This window comes from Lepisosteus oculatus, chromosome 17 (genome assembly GCF_040954835.1).
Source record: "Lepisosteus oculatus isolate fLepOcu1 chromosome 17, fLepOcu1.hap2, whole genome shotgun sequence".
NCBI lineage: Eukaryota > Metazoa > Chordata > Actinopteri > Semionotiformes > Lepisosteidae > Lepisosteus > Lepisosteus oculatus.
The window spans coordinates 8,947,265-8,962,933 of NC_090712.1; the positions used below are offsets into that span (position 1 = coordinate 8,947,265).

Consider the following 15,669-nt stretch of genomic DNA (forward strand, 5'->3'; position numbering starts at 1 on the left):
AAAAATATTACTTCATGTAGAGCACTCAAATAAGAAGAAAACTAAAAAAGTGGCTCTCGCTGCATCCTTTTGTTTGTCAGGTACTTGTGGCAAGTTTGGTTAATTGTTACAAGGCACATCTCCCAAACGATACTATGTCTCTAATTAATGGTTATTAATAATAAGCTATCTAAAACGACAAGAGTTATAGAAATAAAATGATTAAATGATCAAATTAGAAATAAAATGATTAAATGATCAAATAAAAAATCCCAAATATTTTAAACTCAAGCCCAAATAGTTTTTTTTAGCATTTATTAAGTCATAAAGAAACAGTCAAGTGATAACTGAAATAATAAGTGAAATATAGGAATATTAGAAAGTACATGTATTCCGTGTTGTTTCCATTGGAAGTATTGCAAATGTCTGAATTATAAAGCATTTACACCAATGAAGTGTGGCAGTAGAATGAGAGTGTGCCCCTCCTGGGTGTTTCAGAGCCAGTACTTGTGCCAGTGCTGCCTCCAGGCAGCTCAATAGAATGTTTGATCTACACAACTAAAGTGGATTATGGGATGCTGGACTGGCTAAGAGAAAGCTCGTGGGTCTGTTTATTTTACACTTTTCTTGCCTTAGGGAAGTCTTTATCCTGGTGGAAATGTGTCCTAAGAGCCCCTGTGCACAGGACTGAGATTAATGCTCAGTTTGTCACAGATGCAGGGCGGGAAAGATAATCAATATCCTTTGATAGCTACTATTAGGATTTTAACAAGCTTTTTCCTCACGCTGCTGTGCTTCACAGAAGAGAGAATGTCAAAGTTCCCCTTGCAGTGTTTAATTCTGTGGTACACAATTATTTTTATACTGTTCTGCTACACTCATTCACACAAGTGCATTTCTTTTTCTAAAGAAAGAAATAATCCGCAAACACTTTCATAACTAGCCACAAACACCCCAGTGAGACCTCTCCTGTTTTTATTTTTAATAACATCTGTGTTTTTGTGCTCTGAGTAAAATAGTGGAAATTGCTAACTACTGGAAAACCTAGAGGGAATGCTAATTTACATGGTAATTATCTAGGCAAATTAAAACAAATTAACTATCTTTTTTAGAAAAGCATTGACATTTTTTTTTAAATCACTTAATTTACCAAAGTTGTTTTCTAATTAAACGGGATTGCATGTCCAACAGATTTGCTTCTACTGTAAGTCTAAATGGTGCTCTGAAGCTAATAAAGTGATTCAGATAATTTAGCGTTTGATCACGCACCCTGTTTTCAGCACATAAAAAAAGAAAAAACATTAAAATAAATCTCTGCGAACCAATCAGGGAAAAAAGGGCTGCCTTTTCCAGATGTTAGAGTTTCTTGTCCCTCATTTTCACCACCTACGGATAAGAAAACAGCAGTGAGGACGGTAGCCAAATGACTGGCAGCTTTGGTAAGTGATTAATTCCAGCTAATTTTGCCACCAGCAGATGAAAAATCTTGACAGCTAACCTGTTCTTCACAGATTCGCTGGTACAGGAGGTATGACGTTCCATACCCATAAGCAAAACACAGATGACAAGTATATTTTGAATGCACAATTCCCTCCCAACAATAAGTTACTGTGTGTGAAAATCTGGAAATAATTTGTGGTGCTGATTCAGTTTTATTCAGTAGCAAAGTTATGGTAACTCTACTTTCGCCAGCTGTGATGTCATGCAGTAAGGTAACAGAAGCCTGAGCACATCAGTTCAGTTCATTTCGTGCTACAAATACAAATGTATCAGTGAGATTTTCTAGACTTGAATTTTATTTTTAGATCATATCAGTTTCCTCCATGACCTTGTGGCCCACAGATCATACAGGACACTTAATGACTAAATAGCCTCTCTCTTCAAAAAAGCTTTTTGCAACACTTTACGTCTTTTTAAAACATTTTGTTCTGTAAGATGTGTAGAATTGTGCTTGGGTAGTATCTTTTCTATACTTTCTGTATAGCTCACCTACTTCTCACACGCTATAAGATGTGAACTTGTGAAATGTGTTTTTTTTTCTTTTTTGTTAATTTAAACACAGTGCATAAGTTAGCAGCTTCCAGAGTTAAGGAACCACCGCTAAATGTTTTCACGCAGCAACCAGTAGGGGAGCTATGAACTAAATCTAATTTGCAGCATATGCGTTTGTCAGATCATTAAAATAATTGTTCCCATTTTGGCTGTTTCCCTGCTGTTTTTCCGTCAATTTCCACTACCAAATGATTTGCTCGTCTGAAAGCTCATCTGTGCTCTTCTTAAATTATGCACTCACTTAGAACACATGATGCTAATGACAATAATTAACCCAAAATGGTGCCTAAATAATTACACATTGAATGGGACTGCTCATTCGCAGTGTGATAAATTCATCGTTTGGTTATAGCTGATCAAGGTGTATTGTGTTTTAATTCCAAGACGTTTCTCCATCATTTATAAGGAAATTATAGTAGATAGCCCTTTATAGCTGTGAGGGCACCCTCATATGTGGAAAACAAATTTATGCTGAACTATTCTGTTTGGCCTTGCATATGGGTTGCCTACCTACAGTTGCTTTGTTCTAAGTTGGCACTGACATCCTGGTTGCTCCACTCTTTTTTAAGTGAACACAGGGCAATTTCTTGCAATGTGGAAACATTTCTGAATCTTATAGAACACTTCATTATTTTTTCTTTCACTTGGCCTTGTTTGCATCATGACAGTTCAAAAGGACGATACTGCACGCACTACATATTAATTATCCAGAATGTACCTTTAGAAGTTTAATTTCACATTACGTAATCATACAGTATTTATCAATGAAATCCCAACATTGCCGAGAGATGGGGACAAATTGTTCATCAGCAGGTTTGGCTACACTCAATACAACAAGTCAGTCCTGTAACCTTTTTTGCAAAGCAAGAAATTGACAGTTGTTTACATCCTTTCTTTTGCTTATCAAATATTAAATATGGCCCCAAGGCAGTCTACTTTTAACCTTCAGAATGGAAATATCACAACATGTACAATAGATTCTTAACACATTGCATCTGTAGAGAAATAACTGTAATTGCGTTAATATACAACTCATGTTATATTGAAAACAACACTGTCGTGATCATTATAAAAGAGCAAATGTAAATGTATTTTGTGAAAATATTTTTAACAGTACTGACAATATAGATGAATACATATATAAGGAGACAGTTGAGGAGATATGAAACATTTGTATCACCTCTCATGTTTTATTAGCTCAGGTGGACTTTTTTCTTGATATCTGCTAGGTTTTTTCAGCTTTTTTCTACTTTCTAGTACAAACCATAAAAAACAGACTTGAAATGAAAACCTACTGTATGTCAGAGTTTAATGTAATGCATGACCATTCACATTATTTTGAGTTAGATCTTATCTTTCATATTAATACAATGAGTACTGCATAATATCCTTGTGTATTTAATTTAGAAACAAAATTTAAAGGGTAGAAAATGTAGCTGAGCAGCAGTAAATGGATTTCACTGGTAGTATTTTGAGGAAGAGCAGATACAAAGCAGTGTGCACAAGCAATAAAACATCATTAGTGGGCAAATGTACAGCCAGTGCACTCAGTACCAAGTAACTATCAAAGTTATCTCTATACTACTAAACTTTCATTCACATCCCATTGGTTTCCATTCTCCATCACATTATCAATTGTCCACTGAGCTCTCAAAGTGGCCAACACAATTGAAGAGGCAGCATGACTGTGAAAAAGAGGACAAGTAACAGAGTCTGAAACAGTCCTTTTCTGACCTATCCACCTGCCCAGGGAACAGGGGCTCTTCTGAAATTGGCGAAGCATGATAAAAAATGTCCATGCTGGTATTAACCAGTGAAATGAAACATGTACTGTATGATTGGAATTAGCGATGGGAATAATAGAAATGAGACTTTGTCCTCACTATCTAATTCTGGTGTTGTGCGTTATGTGCACAGTCAGACATTCTATGCTTTTGGCTGTTCTCTTCAATATGTTATATACATCTACAACACCGTGTACATGATGGAGCATGACCCAGAGAAGTGCTACACTTGCAGATGACTGAAACTAAGTTATGACAGTAGGGGTGGCATTCTCATATCACATAATAAGCTGCAGTAGCACCTATGTAAGGTAAACAGTATTACTCCACACAAAAGCCTTAGAGGAAATTAGATTATGATGTAGTTGCCTGTATGACATTTTACTTGTGATGTTTACCTAACACACACATGTAGTGTGACCCGGATTCTCTGTCTACTACGGTTTTTCTTTACTCTACAAATGCCTAATCATTCTCCAGTGGAACTCACTTTTTTTTTCCTGTAGCAGCATGAACTAAGTATGTTTTGCCCTCTTTAATACGGGAAAAAAAAGCATTGTAGCCTTATAATTCTAATGATTGTTTTCTGGAAGAGAAACCCTATTGTATAAAACAAGGGATAATGTTTCCTCTGCAGGTTTAACCAACAGCAACACAAGGGGAAAAATATCAAAGGGAAAAATAAAGTAATGAGAGACAGCTGCTGGGAAATGGCTGATGTAGTGCAGGTTTCTCAGCCTTGAAAACCTGTGCTGTGCTTTGACAAAAATAAAATAAAATAGTTCCCATGCCTTTGCCATAATTCATTAGCCCACGCAGATACCACCCTTAAGCAGGAAAAAAAAATTCTGACTGGATCTTATTTGAGAGCAAGACATTGAAATAGCTTCGAGTATCTTACCTCTATCAGTTAACATCTCAAAAAACAAATGCTACTAATAATAAAACATTTGTAAGTGCTGTGTTTAATGTGCCTATTCACCTTTAAGAAGCAGTCCCAGAAAGGCCGTTCCGGTGCTGTGTGGTGACAGATCACATGGAGGAAACAGACGCACAGGAGGGCTGAAGACTTGGCAGCTCTTTGTCTCTGTGGGGAGCAGAATGTGTTCAAAGCTTATTGTCATGTATCCGAGAGGCACTGAGCAATACTCCAAGGTGGAGCTGTTTACCAGTACTGCAAATATCTCCCTGGCTGCAAGTGGTGCTGTGGCTAATTAAGAGAACAATTAAGACCAAGGCAATCAGTCAAGTACACTCATAGTTGCCGTTTTCTGCACTTTGAGAAGTAGAGCCAGCTCCCAGAGGGCTAAGCCTTATTCACTCATTCAGAAAATGACAGGAAGAAGCTATTAAATATCTGAAGACCATAAAAATGCAATCAAACTGTTCTAGAGCTGAGCAGTCCACCAGAGACCCAACACAAGGCAACTACAGAAACGTGTGGGTCTCTTAGTACATACTATAGGCTTAGAAGATTAATCAGTGGTGCAGATGAACATTTATACTGTAGCACTGTATATAAGTCTATATCACCTGTATTTCACATACATGTATATGTATATACTGTAAGTTCAGTGCATACCAAATACAGATACATGCAAATACATAAATATCTAAGTAACACAAATCTTTTTCCTTTGTGGAGGTGCCCTCTAATATCCTCACACATTGAGCGAATGAGATGAGTAATCCTGCTATGCAGTCTGCCCCTGTTCCATTAATAGTGCCTGACCAATCACCAAACACGAAACCCATGTAGCACGCACTGCAGGGTTATCCCTGACAAATCCTCTGAGAGAGCTTCCCAGGAAATCTATGTCCCAGGATAGGGAGGAGACCAAATTGTCTGCTATAATTTCATATCGCTTACACCCAAATACAATTTTCCAGCATAATACAGATGATATGAGAAATGATATAGAAAGGGGGCATTTCTGAATTCCTAAAACAAAATGCATGTAAGTGTGAGAATATACAGTAAAATAGTCACGTCTACATGCCTGCAAAGGATCCAACAGAGGTTAAGTCCAAGCTGAATAAAAGAAACAAGAAAAATTGCAAAAAATGATACAGCTGTGAAGCTTTTTTGGGGGGGTTGTAAATATAATTGACATGACTTGTAATTACATGTAATATATACAAGGGGAGCTGTTTTAACAGCATACTATTTCCAAAGAAGATAGCAGTCCAAAATCTGAGCTCAATGTATTCTGATTAATAATCAAAATTCAATTTCCTTCAATCTACTTCACACAATAGCAGGTGATCTCAGAAGACAAATGAATTCCCAATAGGAAACCAGATGCACTCTTCATTGATGAAATAAGTGGTGGAAAGGAAAAACGTACATACAATAGATAGTTCAGGTGGGTAGCTGCATCAGCATGTGTAGGCTGCAAAGGAACAAGTAATAGGTTTATTCCATGCTGAAAAGAGAAGAAAGAAAACACCTCACACCCAAAGAAACAGTGTGTTTTCTTTCTTCTCTTTTCAGCATGGAATAATGCTATTACTTGTTCCTTTGCATACTACAGATATGTTTTTATTTTTAAAAATTGTAGCACATCCTTTTAACTTGGCGTAACGTCTTTTATTCAGGTTTTGAATAAAACAATAACGTCCTTAAAACAGAAATTTCAAAGCTGCTTTTTAATGTTGGCTTAACGATATGCAGGATTCAAAAAGTGCCCACAAACACACATGGAAGAAAAACATCATTAAGAAGTAAAAATTCATCTCCATCTGCCCACCTTCACATTCCTCATGCGAGTTCAGTATGTGTGCTCCTTAAAAAAAGAATTCTGAGCTACGCTTCATTGAGTATAACCAAGCAGAAGTAATTCTGGCCTACTTTCCAAGCCTGGATGCAGTCAACACTTTGGCAAAAAATGTCCAATTTGCATGATTGCATGAATGCACTGTACATTAAGAGTGGAGGCTGAAACTAGTTCCAACTGTAATGGCTCAGAATTACTACAGTACATAATTAGCACTGGAGGAAGAAAAGTAAGTCTTTGCAGAAAATATTTTGAATAAATTATTTAATCATTGTTTCCAAAAAAATTGTTTGGAAGTCTACCTGGGAAGTTGCCACTAACATCTGGAGATTGGATTGTCTGTCATAAAAAGTGCCAAGACTGTCTTGAGAATCTGTCTACAATGGAAAACAGTGACACTGACTGCACTGAATATTTTGGACATACATTAAGCGGCACACTTTCAAAAAAGATGTATTGTGTTACTTATGGTGTGATCAGATATTTAAATTGCTTTAAGAAAGTACTGATGGGTACAGGATTTTCAAACCTGGAATGATAGCACGGCTGATTTTTTTTAAAATTAATGAAAGATTTTGTTGGACAAATTGAATTGAATGTTTATTCGTAATTTTTACATTTTACGATTTTTACATTTTATGGAATAATATGTGAGATGTACATTTCACAAAATAAATAGCAATTTAAAAGGTAACTAGATTATTTAAAGACAGTCAATAATTTTACATTGCGCAGACTATTGATACAAAACAAAATCATTTTCATTTATGTTAGCTTTTCAAATTCTGTTTTGATCAATGCTTTTGATAATTCCACATATTTCACAGAAATGGCGTTGAAGATTGCTGTACAGTACAAATTTGCATTACACATTACACACATCTTGCTTTATTACAGCATTGTATCTGTACATTTCCCCTAATAATGACTATTATAATTGCATAGATGATACTAAATGTCCTATGAGACAGCATTCTCAACTCTTGTATGAGATATCTAATTCTATTCATTTAGAAGTAAAAGCAGAAGATGTCCAAAATGGCCTAACCCTTTGGTTACTTTAATATCTCCAAGTGTCACTTATTCTAAGCATCTGATGGCTTGTAATGGGCTGGACAGGATAAATGGATTGATCAACAATTTTTCAGGTAGCACTTAGGCCAAAACCAATGTCACAGATGAACTGTCCTTCTACAGACAGGTCATTAGTTTAGTACTTTAGTGTAGATGGCTCATTTGAGAGCTGCAAGATCTTCATCATGCCCTGTCACAGAGTATGATGGACCCATTGACAGATCACTTTTTATTTTGTGCTTCATCAGTTTAATGGAGGGACTGTTGGTGTCAAGAAATTGGATGACCCAGCTTTGACTGATTGGGGCCCTTTCATTAGTACTTTGGTGAACAGCTAAGATTCATTTTTTACCAGAGCTGGGGTTCTGCTTTGCATTAAAGAAAAGGTCCACTGTGAAGCGACTAAGAATCATTGTAAAAGCACCAGCCCTTCATACAGCTTTGATAAAACCTTTGAATAAAACTTTACTAATGTTTTGACTCAACTTTAAAGCAATGTTTTGCCTTTTTCTTAGTAAGCATGGTGTCACCAATCATAGACCAAACACAAACCCGTTCACGAATCCATTTTGCAGAGTATTAGAAAGGACATTTTAGAAGCGGCACCTGTAACACCTCTTCTGTGAAGTCTAATGGCAAAGTGTCACATTCCACATTGTCACCATTCAAAAGGAGAAGCCTAACGCTTAATTGAGTTATCCTTTTCTAACACCTCATTGTCTGGAATGTTTTTGTTTGGCTCAAACTCCCGGGAGCACCGGAGCAATGTACTAATCACTGTACAACAGATCTCAGTGCCATAGAACAGACAAGCGCAAAACATCCTTCAGTCACAATCAATTTTTCATTATTTGGCACTGCATACTATTCACAATGTCTCATCCTATGGTACAACAAAGGGAATACCTTAAATTCATTCATTATGCAGAATCTGTTCATTTCTTTTTTTTCTGCAGTGAAGTGTCCTTCTTGCATGTTGTTTAGCTTTTCATTTATTTAAAACACATGGGTGAAAAGGCTGCGAGTTAGTGTTCTGACAGTATCCTCAGCCCTTTTGGTATAGCAGTCACAAGACTTCATCTATGGTTTCACCGTGTTATAAAATAGCTTACTTTATGTCACAAAATGTTGCAACGTTGAAAAGTGTTTTTTTTCTGTAACCAAATGTTGTCTAATTTTTTACAAATCCTTGTGATGCAAATAAAATTGAGTCCAAGAATCCAATTCCTTATTGCAATCAATGTTAATTCTGTAAAAAAGAAGATATTTCCTTGTTAAAGAGAAAAGACCATTGACAGATTCTAAAGACAATCTGCCTGTTACTAACATAACCGAATTACCTCTCTAAGAATGTAGGTATAATGAGAATCATATCAATATATTTTGACAAAACAACTTTGTGAAACTCAATTTAGTTTATTACTAAACATTTATAAGACAGTGTGCTCAAATTAACCTTGCTCTATGTGTTAAATATTTAGTGCAATAGTCTAAATTTGCTGAGATGTATTTCAAAAATCTTTGTGCTCTTAATTGTGATAAAAGCTTTGCATCATCTTAGTCATGGAAAATAACGTTTTTACCACATGTACAGCGATATTATTTTATCCTGCAACAGTTGAAAACTAAAGAAAAAAACAGTCTTATGCAGGAATTTAATAAGATAATTACTCTGGCTCTATTATTTCTTTTATTAGCTGTGCTAAACTGCAATTGTTTATAATTGTACCCACTGGATTAACTGCTATGCTCCAGGCTTATTTGTGTTTATTTAGACAGTTTCTGGTTGAAAGCTCTGAAGAATTTTTCTTCATGCAATATAATTTAATAGTTTTCCATTGTTAATTATTTACTGTAATCCATGTTTTTGTAGTCTCCCTTCCATATTCCTCTTAGCACTAATCACTATACACTTCCAACAGTTCTACTTGAGAATGCCTGATTGATTTTAATACTCACTCTCAGCGCTTGCCAGGTGTAGCAAACTTATCAATGTGACTTCTTCATTAAAATAATTTGCAAACCAAAAGTGACTTCAAAAAGAAAATCCTTGTTTTAATCCTGTTTAATTACTTAATTATTGTATACTTTCGAACAATGCTTGGGTTTTTATTAAAGTTTTAATAACAATACTGATAAACAAGCTTTGCAAGTGTGGGATTTGATCCAAGCATGCACCAGGTTTAATATATCATATATACATTGGACTAACAAACTCACTTAAGTACTTCTGCTTTAAGGATTACACAGGAGACTAACTGACAGCTCACAACCATTTCAGGCCTGCAGTGCCAGGGAATAGCGCTATATAATCACAGAATTACACAGGAGGAAAAATGTAATTATCATTTTTACCTCTGCTGCATCTTTGGGGGAATGGCCTTGCAACCTTTTATATAGAGAACAAATTTTATTCAAAACTAATAATGCGTAGAAATTGACGTTACAAAAAAAAGAAAAAAGTTCAGGCATCCACGGATTATGCCTGAGCAAAGCATAGTCAAGTGAAAACCTTTCTGTATTAATATGCATAATAATATTTCACATTTTAATACAGGAGACAAAGGGAGGTCTGAAGCTCATTGGGGGTTCAGTCTCCACAGTGTATTGCATTTTGTTTTAGACAAAGCAACATGACTTCCGTCTTGTCTTTGTGGAAAACTTTGAGCTTTGCTGGGACTTTCACATGAGCCTAGCAGTCCTCTATTTTAATTCAATGATAGAAGCATTTCTCCATTGTGGTTCTTTAAAGCTTTGGCTAATTAAACATGCAAACCACCAACCCCCAATCACCATTAAAACAAATCAAACATCTGAAGATCCCATGTATGAAGAGACTGGGATGTTCTTGTTGATACAGCTTTTTCTTGTTGATACAAAGAATCCAGTATTTAAGGCAGACATTTAAGAACAGGGAGCCTCAAAAAGGTGAATCCATTGCAGGCTCCATTTTTAAGACATGGTATAAAATCCATTACTTAATTTTTATGACAGATCATATATCAAGTTTTTATGTACCTTGGAATTAAGAGAGATCATTAGACATGCATGTGAATTAGGTGTAAGTGGACCACGAAAAATATTTTTCACCATACACACTGTATGTTTTCACAGTTCACAGTTCTATCTTCAGATTTGACCATTTCATTTTGTAATTTGTAACCATCATTTGCACCCTCTTGTTTTTTTTGGTCTGGAAACAAGAAATTCAGTTATAGTTAGCAGAACCTCTGACTGCAAAATAATTTATTTTCTACCTAGCTTACAGTTCATTATTGAATTGTAGCACAACACTTCAGAACAACCGAGTAGTAAATATCAGTGAATGTCCATCTGCATCACCAATATCCCAATATCTTCTCTTTTACTTTTATTCACAATTTAAACATGGATCATAATATGGCTGCGAGTACTCACTGAGCCAAATTGAAGGTACGAGATAACTATTTTGTGTTCTTTTTGTCTCCCTAATAATACCAGTGATACAGTAAGGTGAACTAAACAAATCCAATAATGAACTGTCAGTTATTAGGTCCACAATAGACAAGTATCCTACATGGATCTCAAGACAAGATCTCCAAATCAGAACAATAGAAAATTGAACCAGAAGGCTCTCAATCAAATCACTCATGCAGAATAAGGGTAATAGGAAAAGGGGGTGAGGAGCTCATGTCTGAAGGCATTTACCATTAGGTAGAAGTGGCCTAAGGTCAGCAATGACATGACTAAGGCCCTCAGAAACTGGCCACTTTATAGATTTCATTCACATCTTTTTTTTTCCAGTTTCGTCATAATACATTAAAACAGAGTGCATGTCATGGAGCAAATGAACCCCGGGCAGCATTTATTAAAAAAACAGAAAAATATCCTCTGCCCGATTCTTGGGATCTTATGCACAAGTCAGCAGTGAAATATTAATTGCCAGTGATTTATCGCTGGCTGTCATTAGGCTCTGAAAGCCAGCTGTTCACCCTGGAAGCAGTAGATACATTTTGTTCCAAGAGCTTTTCAAGGCAAAATCTGAACTGGTGGATTCAACCCAGCAGTCTGACACTGAACTGTTTTAGCAGGGCTAGGAGTGGGACAAAATACAGCATTTTTATAAAGCTCAAATGTTATATAATAAGGAAATTCTCTTTAGTCACTATTTGTGTTTAACCACACTTTTTTATTAGTAGTACATTTATAGAAAATGAAAATGTTTTGTGTCTCTATTACCCCTGCCTCAGAAAAAAATAACATTTAAATTATTTGTTTCCTAAATAGATATTGTTAAAACATTATTCTTTTCAATGTCTGTGGCATTTGTTTGCAGGTATTCCTTCAAACTATTTACAGTGGCAAATGATTGAAATGTTTCTGAAATTTCCTAAACTAGGGGAATTGACTTCACAGAAAACTTTTATGAAGTTTATTGTAGGAAGAATAAGACAACATACATAATAAGAAGACCTTCAGTTGGAACAACTAGGCCTTAGTTAAAATCTGCCTGGTCTTAACATAGACTACATATAATATTGTATCACAAATTCAACCAATTGCTTTGCATAGAAAGGGACAGAACAAGAATTTGAGACACATTGGTTGGGGAATAGGATATGACAGCTGTCTATGCAGTAATTACAGTACAAGAGAGATAAAAGGATGTCAGTCCTTAATCTTGCTTTCCATGTCACCTTGTTTTTACCTGTCACTATAAAAGAAAGAATAGTTTGTAAAAATCCATAGAATTCCTATATTTCTGTAATGAATAAGAGATTGCAAGACTCATTTCAATCAAGTCATTTGAATGTTAAATGTCCCAACTCCTTTACTTTCCTGGCTACAAGTATGTGAACCTTACACTGTAGGCACAAAAAAGCAAAGCAAAGCAGTAGGTTTGATTATGTGCACTCTCTATTTTCTTTAACTTATGTTGGAACCTTGTACTGCCACAATTTCTATAATACAGTGCCCCTCTAGCTTAATAAATATCTCAGAGTATGAATGGATGCTTTTTTCAAATTTTGTGTTTTGCAATTCAACACAATACTCCATATGTTAAGGCTTTAGATTATTTTGGAAATTGCACAAGGCACAAAATGGAAACATCACATTGCAAACAAGCCTTGTACACGGTTGCTGAAATCTACTGTACTGTTAGGAAGAAAAAAATACTTTCATCCCTTCACATTAATTGCTTTCCAGGAAAATGTTTGTTACACAAGGGTATTTATTACTTGAATTTCACGTTCGTCCAAGTGCACTGAACTCTCCCCTCTCTTCCTAATATGCTGGAGGTCCCTTTACTTTTAAAAGAATAAAGGAAAAAAGAAAATATCTCTGCTCTTACATTATCAAAATCCCTGCTATTAATAATTGAGTATATCACTTTCGTCTCAGACCGAGCTAGAGTGCTCTCTTCAGCTTGTTACTCTCAGTTCAGTCTCACGGCTAATTCACTGGAGATCATAATTTATGGACAATTGAAGCTGCAGAAACATCTCTTGGAAGAGAACGAGGAGATCCATAGCAACAATTCTTCTGGGGAATATTAATCCCCTGCTTTATGTAGTGCTAAGTGTACAATAGTAATCAGAACTTGAGCAGAAGCTGCTAATCATTAAGGGAAAAAGCTATATAAAGAATTCATAATGGAATTAGCCTGCGGCAAGCAGAAAGGGACAAAATTAAATCACCCATCAAATTGCACCAAGGAATTTTAATTTACAGGTTAATGTTGGATTGTGTAACTAATCACAGCTAACATTTTCAATGAACCAATAAAAAATCCTCTCATTTTACCAGCATTGTTTCAAAAGCTGCACATTTTCATTAGGAAATCCACTCATTTTGCCAGCTCTGTTTCTGAAGGTCCCCTAATGTTATAACTGATCACAGCAAAGGCAAATTGCCCCGGTTCAGATGGCATGCATATAACTTTTAATTTAGAGGCCTAATAATTTGCTTTTTTAGAATTGATTGGATGGGGAATTGCAAGCAGGGTTCTTAAAGTATATGGGAGTTGACAATGTTAATTCTTAGGAAGAAACATGTTTTCCTTTTACCCTTCCCCTATAGATTGTAAATTGCATGATAAGATTGATTGATGCGTCACAAATTTTATTATCCAATGAGGAAGCTCCGATTCCACAGATTACTCTTTTTGTCTAGTTAATAAAGTTAACATTACAGTGCTGTCTTGCAGAACAGACAAAAAAAGGCATTGATAAACATTGATCTTTCTAAGAAAGCACAGATTCATACATCTGGAAACACTTACTGCACTGAAAGAGAAGACTTGGTTTACACGTTTCACAGTAAGCAAGAACATATATTCAACAAAGCTCCGATAACCTGTCAGAGTAACACATTTCCTTATAACAACTTTAAACTAAAAGCAAAATGTCCTGGATATATAAAGCCACCAAGCACAGAGCGAAATAAGTAAGGTTCACTGTAGTATAAAGCCATATCATAAAAATGTTTTCAATTATTTATTTCATATGAGAAATAACTAACCAAAAGTGTAGGGCAGCTCTTTTGACAATCTTAGTTTTTATGTTGTTTTCCCTAATGAGTATGTACAGACGTGGGAAAGCCTGTTTTATTTTATTCTGAATCCTCGTTTCTTTAACAATTACATCAGAGCTAGCAATCTGCTTAATTATTATCAACACACTTTGTCATTTCTGATATGCTAATTTTAGGATTTGCCACTGCAAAAAGAATCAGGCTGAACGTTGTACCCTTCAGCAACCCTGTAATAACTTTACTCAACCATTTCCAATTATAATTATATTTTCAATCCTTTCTTAGCTAGAGGAACTCTTTATCACTGCACTAGACAGAAAATTACTTTATTACAGCTACACCTCGTTAGTCTGAGCGCTCTTAATGAAGCAGCCTCGTAATCAGACAAAATCATGCTGAAGGAAACTTGCATCATTAGTTTGGGCTTTAATTACCAAGACATATAGCTTTTCTTGCTTGACACCATTCCCACTGTTTCTAAACTGAGTTACCTAAGGTATGTTATGGAATGTTTATTTTATTGTTTTCTTCATTAAGCAACTAAAAGGCTGGTGGAGAGGATGTGTTTTCTGTAGTCTTTGCTGATTTAATTGTTACAAAGGGATAAAAGTCTTGATCAGGGTCATTCATCTGATTTATTGTTATAGCTATATTTTTGGGTAACCCTCTATTTGTACTGTAAAGTAGAAGTTTAATTTAGAATCTGTGAAAGCAATGTAACACAAGAAAGCTTTTGGGAAACCTTTTTTAAACATCTACTGAATGATTTACTACTTAGAGTTAATTTAAGGTTTTTTTTTTGGTTCTGTCTTTGCAAATTTAAACCAAAACACAACAAGGTGCCTGAAATCTGATTTGTATATTTCATTAAAACAGTCTGAGATCTTTTACGCAGCATTAAAGATTTTCATTAGTACCTACCACACAGTATACAACTATAAACATTGCACAGAAGAAAAAAAAAGCAGAAGTCTGCAAAATGACTGAAATATTTAATTACATTCTCATATTTCCTTGTCAAGTGATTTATTTAAGACATTATTGCTGTTTAATTATTAGAGAGTTTCATTTGTGATGTGGAGGAGGAGAGCCTGGTAGCAGCTATAATTGGGTATATTTTAGTTTGAGTCTGGGTACTTAAACACTAGGAGGAAATTAAAAAGGCAAGAGTACAGGCTTTATTGCACTTGGATGTGTGTTGAAAAGACAAAAGGCACCATGCATTTTACAGTACAGTTTTTGTTTTGCAGTACACTCTCTGCAAAAATGCTAAAATGTTAGGTTGACAAATCTGTTAATAGTGTCTATTGCACAGCTGATTCGATTTGAATCACATACGCTATTGCATAGATTAGCACTCACTAATTTAAATTTCACAAGGATGCTCAAAATTCACAAGGCTCAGATTTCAATAAGTACAGAAGAATGCCTAAAGGGCAAATCTCTAAAATGAATGAGAATTATCAATTACATTGCCATGGAGTCATGCT

At 35.4% G+C, this 15,669-nt stretch overlaps 1 long non-coding RNA gene across 1 annotated transcript in view; it reads right to left on the minus strand.

Annotated features, from left to right (window-relative positions):
- Positions 1-273: 273 nt before the first annotated feature.
- LOC107079359 (uncharacterized) overlaps positions 274-15,669 on the minus strand; it is a 37,205-nt gene continuing 21,809 nt past the window's right edge. The window contains exons 3-4 of the long non-coding RNA XR_001480315.2: positions 4,798-4,902; positions 274-1,365 (exon numbers count right to left, since the gene is read on the minus strand). This is a non-coding gene — a long non-coding RNA (uncharacterized lncRNA). The remainder of the gene's footprint in view (positions 1,366-4,797; positions 4,903-15,669) is intronic.